Source organism: Callospermophilus lateralis, chromosome 7 (assembly GCF_048772815.1).
Source record: "Callospermophilus lateralis isolate mCalLat2 chromosome 7, mCalLat2.hap1, whole genome shotgun sequence".
In the NCBI taxonomy this organism is placed as follows: Eukaryota; Metazoa; Chordata; class Mammalia; order Rodentia; family Sciuridae; genus Callospermophilus; species Callospermophilus lateralis.
This window is the reverse complement of record NC_135311.1, coordinates 78,826,974-78,839,047: the sequence shown is the minus strand read 5'-3', so window position 1 is coordinate 78,839,047 and position 12,074 is coordinate 78,826,974.

Below are 12,074 nucleotides of genomic sequence, written 5' to 3'. Positions count from 1 at the left end.
ACACACACACACACGCACACACAGAGTCATAGTCTGTCTTTGGTTGCTTAGGAGTTGACCCTCAATGTCACTGGCCATAATATAATGAAACACAATTTATTATAAGATAAATGTGACCCTCTCAAATTCATATGTTGAAATGCTAAAGTTGAGTGTCTAAGAATGTGACTGTATTTGTAGATAGAGCTTTTTGACAAGCTGATTAAGGTAAAAGGAGCCCATTTAGACAATGCTAATTCACTATTACTGGTGTCCTTATAAAAATAAAGAGACCAGAACACAGACAAGACACAAACCAAGTCAGGCACGGTGGCACTCACCTGTAATAGCAGAAGTTTGGGAGGCGGGGGCAGGAGGATCGCAAGTTCAAAGTCAGCATCGGCAAAAATAAGGTGCTAAGCAGCTCAGTGAGACCCTCTCTCTAAATAAAATATAAAATAGGGCTGGGATGTGGCACAGTGGTCGAGTGCCATTGAGTTCAATCCCTGGTACCCCAGAAAACATGCCCAGACCAAAAGACAATCAAGCAAGGATACAGAAAGAAGACAGCCATCTACAAATCAAGGAGCAGGTCTTCAGAAGAAACCAAACTCCCTGAAACCATGATTGATCTTGGACAGATTGTCCAGCCCCTAAAACTGTGAGAAAATATATTTCTGTTGCTTAAACCACTAAGTTTGTCACATTTTGTTTTGATAGTAAACCAATTCATTTATCCCTTAGTAACCATAGAGCTTAGTTCTGGGACCCCTCATGAGTACCAAAATGCATAAATGCTCAGTCCCTTATAAGAAATTCACCAGTGTTTGCATTTAACCTACTCACATTTTTCTGTATCCTCATGTCATCTCTAGATTACTTAGGATACCTAATAGAATGTAAATAATTGTTTCACTACATTATTTAGGAAATAATGAGATGAAAAAACAGTTTGTATATATTCAGTGCAGACACAATTTTGCATGTCAGATATTCTCAGTCTAGTTGGATGAATTCATGGAATTCATGGATGCAGAACCCATGGCTACAGAGAGTCAATTATATATGTATGTGTGTGAGTGTGGGGGGGGGGAGGGGGGGAGAAGGAGAGAGAGAAAGATGTATCAGTAGTGACTCTTAGATCTTTATTAATTTGCATAGCTGGAAAAGACATTAGTAAAACTATCTTCTTTTTCTCCGAAAGCACATGCTTACTGTTAAATTATAATTGAACTTTAACATCACTAGCCCTTACTATTCTTTGCAAAATAATTGGATTTATGTAGCATGTTCCTACCTGCAGACTTTTACAGCTTCTACAAAGGAACTCATAGTATTTTATTGATAGGGCACAGAGTGGATGGATGATTTCTCCTGTCACAGAATATGTGACAAATATATGTATGGTTAATGCAAAAAAATGTTAATCTTTTATTTATATATATATCTTTATTTTATTTATTTATTTTCATGTGGTGCTGAGGATAGAACCCAGGGCCCTCACATCTGCTAGGCAAGCACTCTACTGCTGAGCCACAACCCCAGCCCCCCAAATGTTAATCTTATTCAGAATTATTCATTAATAACACTGGCTACTATTTGTTTTGTGGAAGTTGATGTTTAGAGAGATTATAGTTAGTGCAGTGAAAATTTCATGCCAGGTTCACAGATTCCAAAACTAGTTTCCTTTATGCTGCTCTTTAATCCACACTCACACATGATCATTTGTGCTTTCAGGTCATCTCTCCATGCACAGCAGGAGCCAGTGCAATCCTACTCGGTGTGTTCTTGGAAGAAATCCTCAGTAAAAATTTATTGATGCATTTGAGGCTATAGTTGCTTTTCTATTTAGTCATTTCTCAGCCCTAACCATCTAACAAAGGAACCAACACAGGAAAAACTATCTTAAAAGTAATTGTCTAAAAGTGGTTCATACCAAGCTTTCTCATAAAGTTGTAGGAATATCTAGAAGATGGACAAAATATTGAAAGAGTTCTGAGATTCCAATTTACAGCAAACAAAAGATTGGCACATCATCAACAACAACAAAAAAAAATAGGAGCAAAATGTGTTGTTCTTTTACTTTAGGAGCATTGTTGATATCAAAAGAAACATGAAACTCAGATGGACATCATTTAGTTGAGTCTAACAAAGGTCAATGCGAGAGCATTTTAAATTGCATGCATCATTCAGAATTGGGAGGAACAAAATTACTTGGGTTAAATGAGGTTTTTCTAATTAATGATTACAAAGTACCTTAGAACTTATTGTGCTATACAAAGGCCAAACAAAAATTATAACATCTGGTTTGAAAGAGTTTGCCCTCCTATAACGTCAGACTCCTTTATAGATCTGATTGCTTCCTCCCCTAAATAATATGTCTGGATTGGAATGCTGGTTTATTTATTGGTTCTCTACTATTTAATGGTATTTTAGTTAAGTTAGTATTTTATTAAAAAGGTACAATATTTATCCAAGCACTTAATCTATGTTTAAATCTATGAAATAAAAAGGGTTCTTGTAAATTTTCAATTTGATTTATGGGATGTTTCATCAAGTAAAATTCTTGTTATAAATAGGGGGTGATAGTGGAGAGAACTTGCGGGGTGGCAACAAAGGAATGAACGTAATTTCTGATCTTTATTTTTCTAGTCATCTAATTTAGTGTAGGCTTTCACAGTTGGACTCTCTGCTCTATAAAATAAAGTGAAAGGGAGTAAAGTTGTCTAGCTGCAAACTAGAGGGAGAAACAGAATAGTTTCCCCTAAGGGCCATTGTGAGCAGTGCCTCAGGGCAGCAAGGTAGGAGTAGGTACATAGGGATTTATCATTTAAAAAATCACTTTGAATATTAATAATTTAACTTCAACAAATATTTTACAGTCCACATATAATCATTCCCACATTACAGACATGACCATGTAATTTATTGAAATTTTGTTAATTACTCAAGGTCATCTCGTTAGTGGCAGAATCCAGGATAGGATTCACTTCATTTGTTAGTTATCCACAAAATGCACTGATAGAATGAAAGACTTGTTTATAATTAAGTAACAATTCTACTTTTTTCTGTTTGCCATATTAGTTACTGATACTTGAAGAACAACTAAGAAAATACCTTTTCTCTGCTACAAAATTGGAAGAAATGAAAATAAAAGAGAAAACCAGAACATTTATTCCCTTATAAAAAGAAAAAAACATATTTTATTTCTATTTGTATCATTATTTTGCTTTTCTGTTTTTAAACAGTATAATAATGCTGTTTAGAGTAAAAACAAAGAAAAATAGAAGCAATATCATCTAAAAATCTACTTTTGCATATTAAAAATAGATTTCTTAGGAGCAAACTAATATATGAAAGTATTTGGTAATATTTTACAATAACTAAAAAGGTGAGATAATCCTACTAGTAAAAGTAACCTGGAATTTGATTATGGAACAACTGTAGACTTTTATGGTGGATAAGACTTTTTTTTTTCTTTTTTACTTTAGCAGATTTTTGGTTATATTGAATTATATAATTGTTTTTCTAAATTGTGCTTCCTTTTACACTTTGGCATGTAGAATGCTCATAAGCATGAGTCATATGTAGTATAGATTTTCAATTGTACTTGTCTCATAATTGGAACAACCATGATTTTCAACATGACTATGATGAAGTTGCATTGACTTTGCTGTAGGAATTTATGTAGACTTAACTTTGAGGTGATATAAATGCATTCTGAAATTCGAACTTTTTTTTTCATGTTAATCCTTAACTATAACCAATCATTTATGCACTAATAAATAAATAAATAAATAAACGAATGCTATTCCAATGAGAATTTGGCTTTTTTATAAATTCTCAACATTTGTATGCCATATGCTTTCAAAGAATAAAATATTCAATATTTAATAAAATAATCCCAAACTAAATTCACCCATAACAGCTAGAGTTGTTTTTTTATTTAGAATGGTTTATTAAACTTTAGCTGAGAAGGAGATAATTCAGGAAGAAGTCAAGGTTCTCCCAGTAAGACCACTTTTCTCATGCATGCTGAAGGTAATTTTATAACTCTCTATTAATGGAAAGATCTAAGCAAGATTAAGAGGCCTCTCCAGGTCCCTCCCACAGCCCAGCATGCACTGAAGTACTTTAAAGGAACTGTTTGCATTGGAATTCTCCCATGCATTAGCACTTAAATCTTTAAAATATCTTTGAAGCCCATCTGCTTCAGAGCTCCATTCTTAATGAAAATGAAAAGGAGAAGCCATAACCATCTTTAATATAGTAGGCCTTTTTCTATAGTTTTAATTTGTTGTACCATAAAAGAGATCTTTAGACCAAAATTATTATTTTTGTTCATAAGGTAATGGAGCTGTTGTAAACCAGTTGTACTAATAAAAATCATAAGAAATGGAAATACATCATTGATAAGTATGCCATTTTCCAATCACTTTAGAGTTACATTCTGCAGTACAGAATAGATTAGTTTGTTGCTCATTTACAAATTAATATAAAATCTTTATATGGTGTCCAATAATATTTTTACCCTCAAATTCACTAAATGCATTATATTTTTGAAATAATTATTTTAGAAATAGAAGTTTTAAAAAAATTCTAAAACATAAAAGAATAATTTCCAAATAGAAATTTCTAGGTATAGGTATAATCACTGCAATAGTACCACAAAAATTTGTCTCCTTTGTCCTAAGTTGGGATATATTAGTTTCAGATGAAAGAAAAAGAGAATAACTTCTCAATTTTGAGTATATATCTTTACACACACACACACACACACACACACACACACACACACACGTCCTATTTGTATTGATAATGCATAACTTCGGGACTTTGAAGTTAAACTCTTCACAACCTACTATCATATAAAGCCCTAAGTTACTTTTTTAAAAAAATTATTCTTAGTTTCAGTAAAATGGAAGAAAAAGAGCATCTATGCCATAGGGCTACTAGGAACTTTTAAACATGTTAATACATGTAATCTATACTACTGTATCAATTTATTTTACACTAATTTTTTTTCATGGGTTTTTGGCCATTGCTACTCTAGTACATTTTCCTTTACAGAGAGTATGAGGGTAATACCACACAATGCCCCCGTGGGACAAATACAAACTCCAGAGTCACACTGACTTTTCTGATTTAAGGCCTATGAAGGTATGCTTCCTCTCTCTTACTTGCATCTGCATCAGAAAATACAATCTTATAATAAAACCACAAGCTTTCCTTTGTAAGACAAGGTGATCTTGATATCTGTTTCCTAGAGACCAAGTGTCCATGTAATTGACTGGAGTAATTTCAGTCCACCTATTTAAAGTGGCAAACATTATACATATTCTGAAATTTTATTATGAGGAATAAATAAAATAATATGTAATACAGTAATCATCCATCAAATATTTCTCTACATACATATTTTTTGAGAAATCAGGTACAAGGAGATCTACTCCAGAAAGGATAAGGGAGCTTGTCACAGATAAACATTCCAAGGAAAAAAATTAAAGACAACTCAATAAGAACACAGAAAACATTACTACCAAAAAAAGTGCCAGATTTTTAGTACAGGGCAAAAGAGCTAGGAAAATGGGCTTTCATTGTGAGAAAAGCCACATTGAGAGACAGAAAAACCATCAGTATCTAGTGAACTTGGAGTGCTAGAAGTACACAACGGAAAACTCAAGGGACAAAAACGTTAATATGTATGATGGGAAAAACTGAGGTTGACACACAGGAAGATTTCTCCAAAGACATTTTTTAAATGTAAAAGTGAAGAGACAACAAGCCACAAGCTAATTGGAAACAATTATTTTCCCGCTAACAAGATTAAAAATCATAGTTTAGGATCACCTGAGGAGCTCCAGTGAACACACGTTTCTTGGTTGAATTCCCTGAATTACTATGATCCTGCAAGTCCAGGTCAAACTGAGTTAATGGGACTTTATCAAAACCCAAACTCCAGCCCTGCTCACCTCAGTTTAGCTTCTGATTAGAGTCAGGTGATTATTCCTAATCTTCCAAATAGTAGAAAGGGTAGGAATTCTCTACAGAATAATGACATAGCCTGGATCTTCTGTGATTTTACATATATAATGTCCATATTTTAATTTAAAAATTATCAGAAGAGACAATAGACCAAACTAGGAAAAATATGGTAAATATGCTGTGTGTGTGTGTGTGTGTGTGTGCGCGCGCGTGCGTGAGAGAGAGAGAGAGAGAGAGAGAGAGAATAGGGGAAAACATGAAATGTCATGGAAGAATAACATCTAGAAAAAATGAGTTTTCTAGAGCTAAAAAAGCCAATTAAGAACCAGAGAAAAAAGTTTCACAACAGATCAGTCACAGCAGAACATGAGATCAGTTTACTGGAAAACAGGTCAATAAAAATACACAATGGACATTAAGAAGAGAAAAAAAATGATGCTAAAAGAAAAGAATTTAAAAATACTAAGAGTCTGTGACAAGAAAGATTTTCACAAAAAGTCCAGCATATTGACACTTGGGATTCATTTCTGAATGGGATTACTCCCATTCAGTATAATGTTGGAAGAAATAATGTCCATCTGTTTGAAAAACCAGTGAATGACACTCATATACATATTTTTGGTGTTCTAAATACCTCAAGAGTATAGATACAAAGAGATTGAGACCAGACATATAATAACAAAATTGCTAAAAACTAAGAGAAAATTAAAAGCTACCTAAGGAGGGGAACACCACACATTACCTTCAAAAAAGCAATAATATGATTAAAAGTGACTTTTCAACAACAACAACAAAAAAGGAAACCAGAAAATAATGGAATACTTTCTGAAAATATAGAAAAAAAACTGCCAATAAAAATTTCTATACTTAACAATATCTTTCAAGATCAATGAAAAGACTTTGAGATAAACACTGAGAATAGGTGCTACAAACTTACCTGCAGTAAAGAAAAAGTATGGGTTATTCTTTAGTCACAAGGAAAATAATTCCAGATGAAAACATCAAAATAAACAAAGGAAAAGAAAGTAAAGGAGTGGGCAAAAGTTAAAGAATGTGGAAAGGCAGAGTATCATGCTAAGTGAAATAAGCCAATCCCACATAACTAAAGGTCAAATGTTCATGCTGATATGGAGATGCTAACCCACAAGAAGGGGAGTGGGGAGGGGAAGAATAGAAGTTCAGTGGATTAGGAAAATGGGAATCAAGGGAAGCAAGTGGGAATAGGAATAGGAAAGACAGTGAATGAATCTGACATAATTTTCCTATGTTCATATATGATTGATTACACCACAGTGAATCTCACTATTGTGTGCATCCACAAGTTCAGGATCCTAATTAGAATAACATATATTCCAAGCTTGTATAAATGTATCAAAGTGAATTCTACTGTCATGTATAACTAGAAAGAATCAATGAAAAAAGCAAATATATATAGTACCTTGAAAATTAAAATGCATGAAGAATTTCACCTTGCTTTCCATTTTACCTAATATTGGTCATTCTGTGCTTCTGTTTGCTTGTATTGTATTTCTGTTCTTCTCTCTCTCTTTGATTACAATATTTTGTGTATTTCAAGTATCTCTCTTAAAAAACATGATTGGATTTGACCTTGGGTGGTTGTGCTATTGATTATATCACCTTGCCTGCCACATCATAGTTAGTATTCTCTTTCATTTCAAATGTTTTAAACCTTAATATTTTGGGGCATTAACAATATAATTGATTAATATTTATTCTTTTTAGTTTTCTTATTATATATTCTTTTTTAAATTTCATGGCTTTGAGATTATGCACATGTAAATGTGTAAACATGTGTTTTTGTCATAATCACATAATTTCTTCTGATGATGGTCCTTAAATATTTAAACATTTTTAAAATTAAAGTTTTATTATATCACTAGCTATATACATCTTGGAAACAGTTTCCAAAATACTTCAAATTCTTATCACAACACTTCATTTTGATATTATCTGCTATTTCAATTTCACTTTGTTTCAGTTATTTGATATGTGTCAACAAGTGTTGGATTTAATTTTTGGTTTTACTGGGCTCTTTGTGCATTTGTATTTTCCTTTATTTTATTAATTCTTACTCAGTATCAATTTTAAATTTTCCGGAGATATGTTTGTTTTAGTGATTCATGTTGTATGCTCGCTTAATTTTGTTAGAAAACTTATGTAAGTATTTCTGGTATACTAGCTCATTTTATAGGATGATGTTCATATTGTAATGATTTAAGAGAAAAAATATCAAGTGCTACTGGGTTGGGTGCATGATATCTTTATTTTGTAGAAATTTCCTACCTGTGGAATGTCATTATTTGCTGACAGCACAGCTTTTCAATTCTAGCACAAATGCCTATACTTGCAAGTTCAGACTCTTAGTAAAATACTAAGTAAAATTGCTATTTATTGTTACATACAAGCTGTGAGATAGGAAAAAGAAGCTATAACCAATTCTGTAAGATTAGTTGCCCTGACAACACCATCATTTGTCTTCTATCTAAAGTGACTATTGCTAATTCATTAGCATATGCTTTTCTCTATGATTTTTTTCTTTTCTTTCTTTTTTTCTTTCTTTTTTTTTTTTGTGTGTGCATGTATGTCTTTATTGGTTCCTAGAGTCATTTGTATGCTGAACTCACCTAGTTATCATTGTTGTAGAGATTATTTCTTTCTGGGTTTCTAGGATTTGAGTAGTCAACCATAAGAAGTCACATTAACTTAGTAACTGATAAAAATATAATATTTTAAAGGAATAATAATGTAACAAATGGTCATGCTACTTGAGTGTAGTTGTTATCTTCAATTCTTTCTTTCAAATCTGAATATTATGTATGGACTAAATTGTGTTCCTCACAAAATTTGTATGATGATCCTCCTATCCCCAATGTGACTGCATTTGAAGATGAGGAATTCAGGTCATGAGTATGGGCCCCTAATCTTATATGATGCATATTCTTTTAGGAAAAAAAAAGACACAAGAGATCTTTCTCTCCCTCTCTTCCCATATATAGAAAAATAAATGGTCATACGAAATACAGCAAGAGGAAACTCTGTATGCTAAGAGGACCCTTCAGATAGCACACCTGCTAAAATGTATGCCTCTGGTTACTTACATATCTTGTTTTAGAATTGAGATAATATATAAGTATTTCCAAATCATGAAAGAGAAATAAAAAAATCCATTAAATTAATACTATAATAAGGTGATATTATATAAAGCATAATAAAAATAGTATCTAGCAGCCCATCAAATTACATTCATGTTTTCTATATAACATAAAATATAATTCAGGGGGGCTAAAATAGTGCTGTGGGTGCTATTTGATCACATTAATTTTTTTTCCTATGATCTTTCACCATATTCATACTTATTAGGAAGTTGAATTTATAAATAATACATGAAATATATAATACATTATCTTTTTAAGCTATAATTTTTTCAGTTAATCTGTAGCATAGCCTACCATGTTTTTTGGTATTTCTCCATTGCCTAGTAAATGCTGATTAAGTTTAATTGAATATCAAGTGAAGTTATATCTAAAGACATTTTCATACAAATCGGTCAATTTTTCTTCTTTCAAGTTTTCAAAATGTTAACTATTTTGAACTTACTTTTAATTGTCTGACATAAAAGCATTAATGTTTTTTATCACCATCCACTTCTGTCTTGACACTCTTCCTCCTACAGACATCTAATTATAGTGCTCAAAGGACCCTACCCATATAATCTAATTCACCTCATTGTCAGCAAGAGCCTCAACTTGAATCTCTGCAAGTTTCTAGAAACTTTCTGATCAGGCCAAGTGTCAAGGAAACAAGGAACAATTCAGTGGACCTCTCTTGAGTTATAATAAAAAACCCTCATCCTCTCCATATATGCATGAATTGGTTTTAGATTTAATCATTAATACCAACCTGTTATCTACAGGTATTATCCTAGGGAAAAATAAATGCTGATGTAATTCAGATTAAGATCTTTCACTTGGCAGGATGAGCCTGGATTGCCTAAGCATTTTCTCTCCATAAAAGCTTCAACTATTAAAATATGCCAAATCATGGTTGGGAGAATAGGGCAAATAGATGGAAAATTTAAGTAGTAACAGATGGTAGTGAAAAGTTCAAAGAAGGCAACAAGGAAACTAAGCAGGTGGATAAGGCCCAGGGAGATGGTATAGCAGAGAAAAAGACCCAATTTATGCATGACATTTGTTTGGTACCTAGCAGCAGTTTGCCAGTGAAGTAATGATGAAGGTCTTCTGCTCTGAAACCAAAAAGAGCTGATTAAAATCATCCTTGTTCCACAATTTAATATCCATACCCTTGAAAGCCCTTGTTTTCTCATGTATAAAAGAAGGGTAGGAATAAAATCTGAGTCAGAGACTTAAGATGAGAATTAAAAATGAAAGTATAGCCAAGTAATATTAGTTATTATTAGCTATTATCATTATAAACCATCTAAGGCAGACAAGATAAGGGTAAAAAAAAGTGGACAAGTTTATGGAGTGACTAACTAATCGGTTCAAACTGGGAACAACAACAAGAGAATTAGAAAGCACAGGGAGTAGCAGCCCAAACTGCTGTATTTCAGACAGGACATCATTAATATTAGGGGCTCTGTGAATGCAATTTCCTAGATTAATATCTTGAACAAACTGTGCAGCTATTCCCAGGGGGCCTGCTATAAAATGCTAATATTGATATAATAAATTATCCATCTAAGTTGTCAAAACTAAGGCAATTACTCAAAATGTGAATTTGGTCATCCATTTCCATGTTTAGTATGAACTAGAACTAAGCAATTGCCTTGCTTCACAAAGAGAAATATGGTCTATGGATATTCACGATATCTTGGAACAACTTTAAGTGTCCCAGAGAAGAAAGAAACTCTTCCAGATGATAAAGAGGATGTTCTCTGAGTGGGGTCTGGCAGTACTTATAGTAGCCCTGTAGAACTCAGCATAAGATGATCACAATTGGGAAACATGTCCCAAGGAATTAATACCATGCAACTGTACATTCTTACCTCTTACTCCAAAGTTTTAACTTTCTACAGTTATAATATTTTATTTTATTTTTAAAGATGCTAGTTTATCACACATCTTTCATGACTTTACCACTCAAACTTCAACATTCTTAAGAAACTCTCTGGTAGCAAGCCCAGCCTTACATGAAAGATTGGATCACAGTCACATCAGTGATGGAAAGTTTGGTTGCTTAGTTCAATTTCCACCTGGAAGGGGGAGCCTATTACATAAGGGGGCTCCAGTACATGTACTACCTTTAATAAGATGAAGAGAAAACTGTCCCTTAGGTAACCATGATGAATGTTTTCCATAAATTGGCTTAAAGCTCAATATGTAATTTATTTCTGTCTGGGATTTTCTCCCAACTAAATTATGCTATATACTACACAGACATACATACAAGGAGAAAAGAGAAAAAAGTCAAGAGTTATAATTACATTCACATGTTGGCTAATTGGGCCCTTCGGGGCCTTCCTCCTAATTATAAAAGGGCATACAAAAAGAAATATCACTCAAAGCAAGTACGTATAGAATGAATATGAGTTTAAATGACTTGTACTGGCTATATAAAAGCTGTAAAACTTGATAGGAAAGGATGCTATTACTTGCCAAACATCTTCTACACGTTAAAAAAAAAAAAGGCCCATAGCAGTGTCATTGACAGAATATGAGATTAAAAAAAAATTATGTTCTCTTTTAAGAGGACACATTGAAATAAAGAAAGTTTCCTACTATATATTCTACATGTGTGTTTTATTTTGTATCTTTTTTAGAAATGCAAGGAAATTATGGACTTAAGACACCATTTGAAACTTTTTAAAAATATATATTTTTTAAAAATATATAAATTTTAAAAATATACATTCAACCTTTATAAAGCTGAAAAGAAAATTACACAGATACATGACATAAATATAAGTTTGAAAATCTTCAAAGAATTTATTCATTGTAATATGTAAATTTTGATATTATTTTGTAATAAAAGCAAAAATAAATTTTTATCCCTGGCATGAGAAAACTATATGTTATTATTCTGATAAATCTTACAGTAAAATTTACAGTTGTTTTCCTTCACTTTCT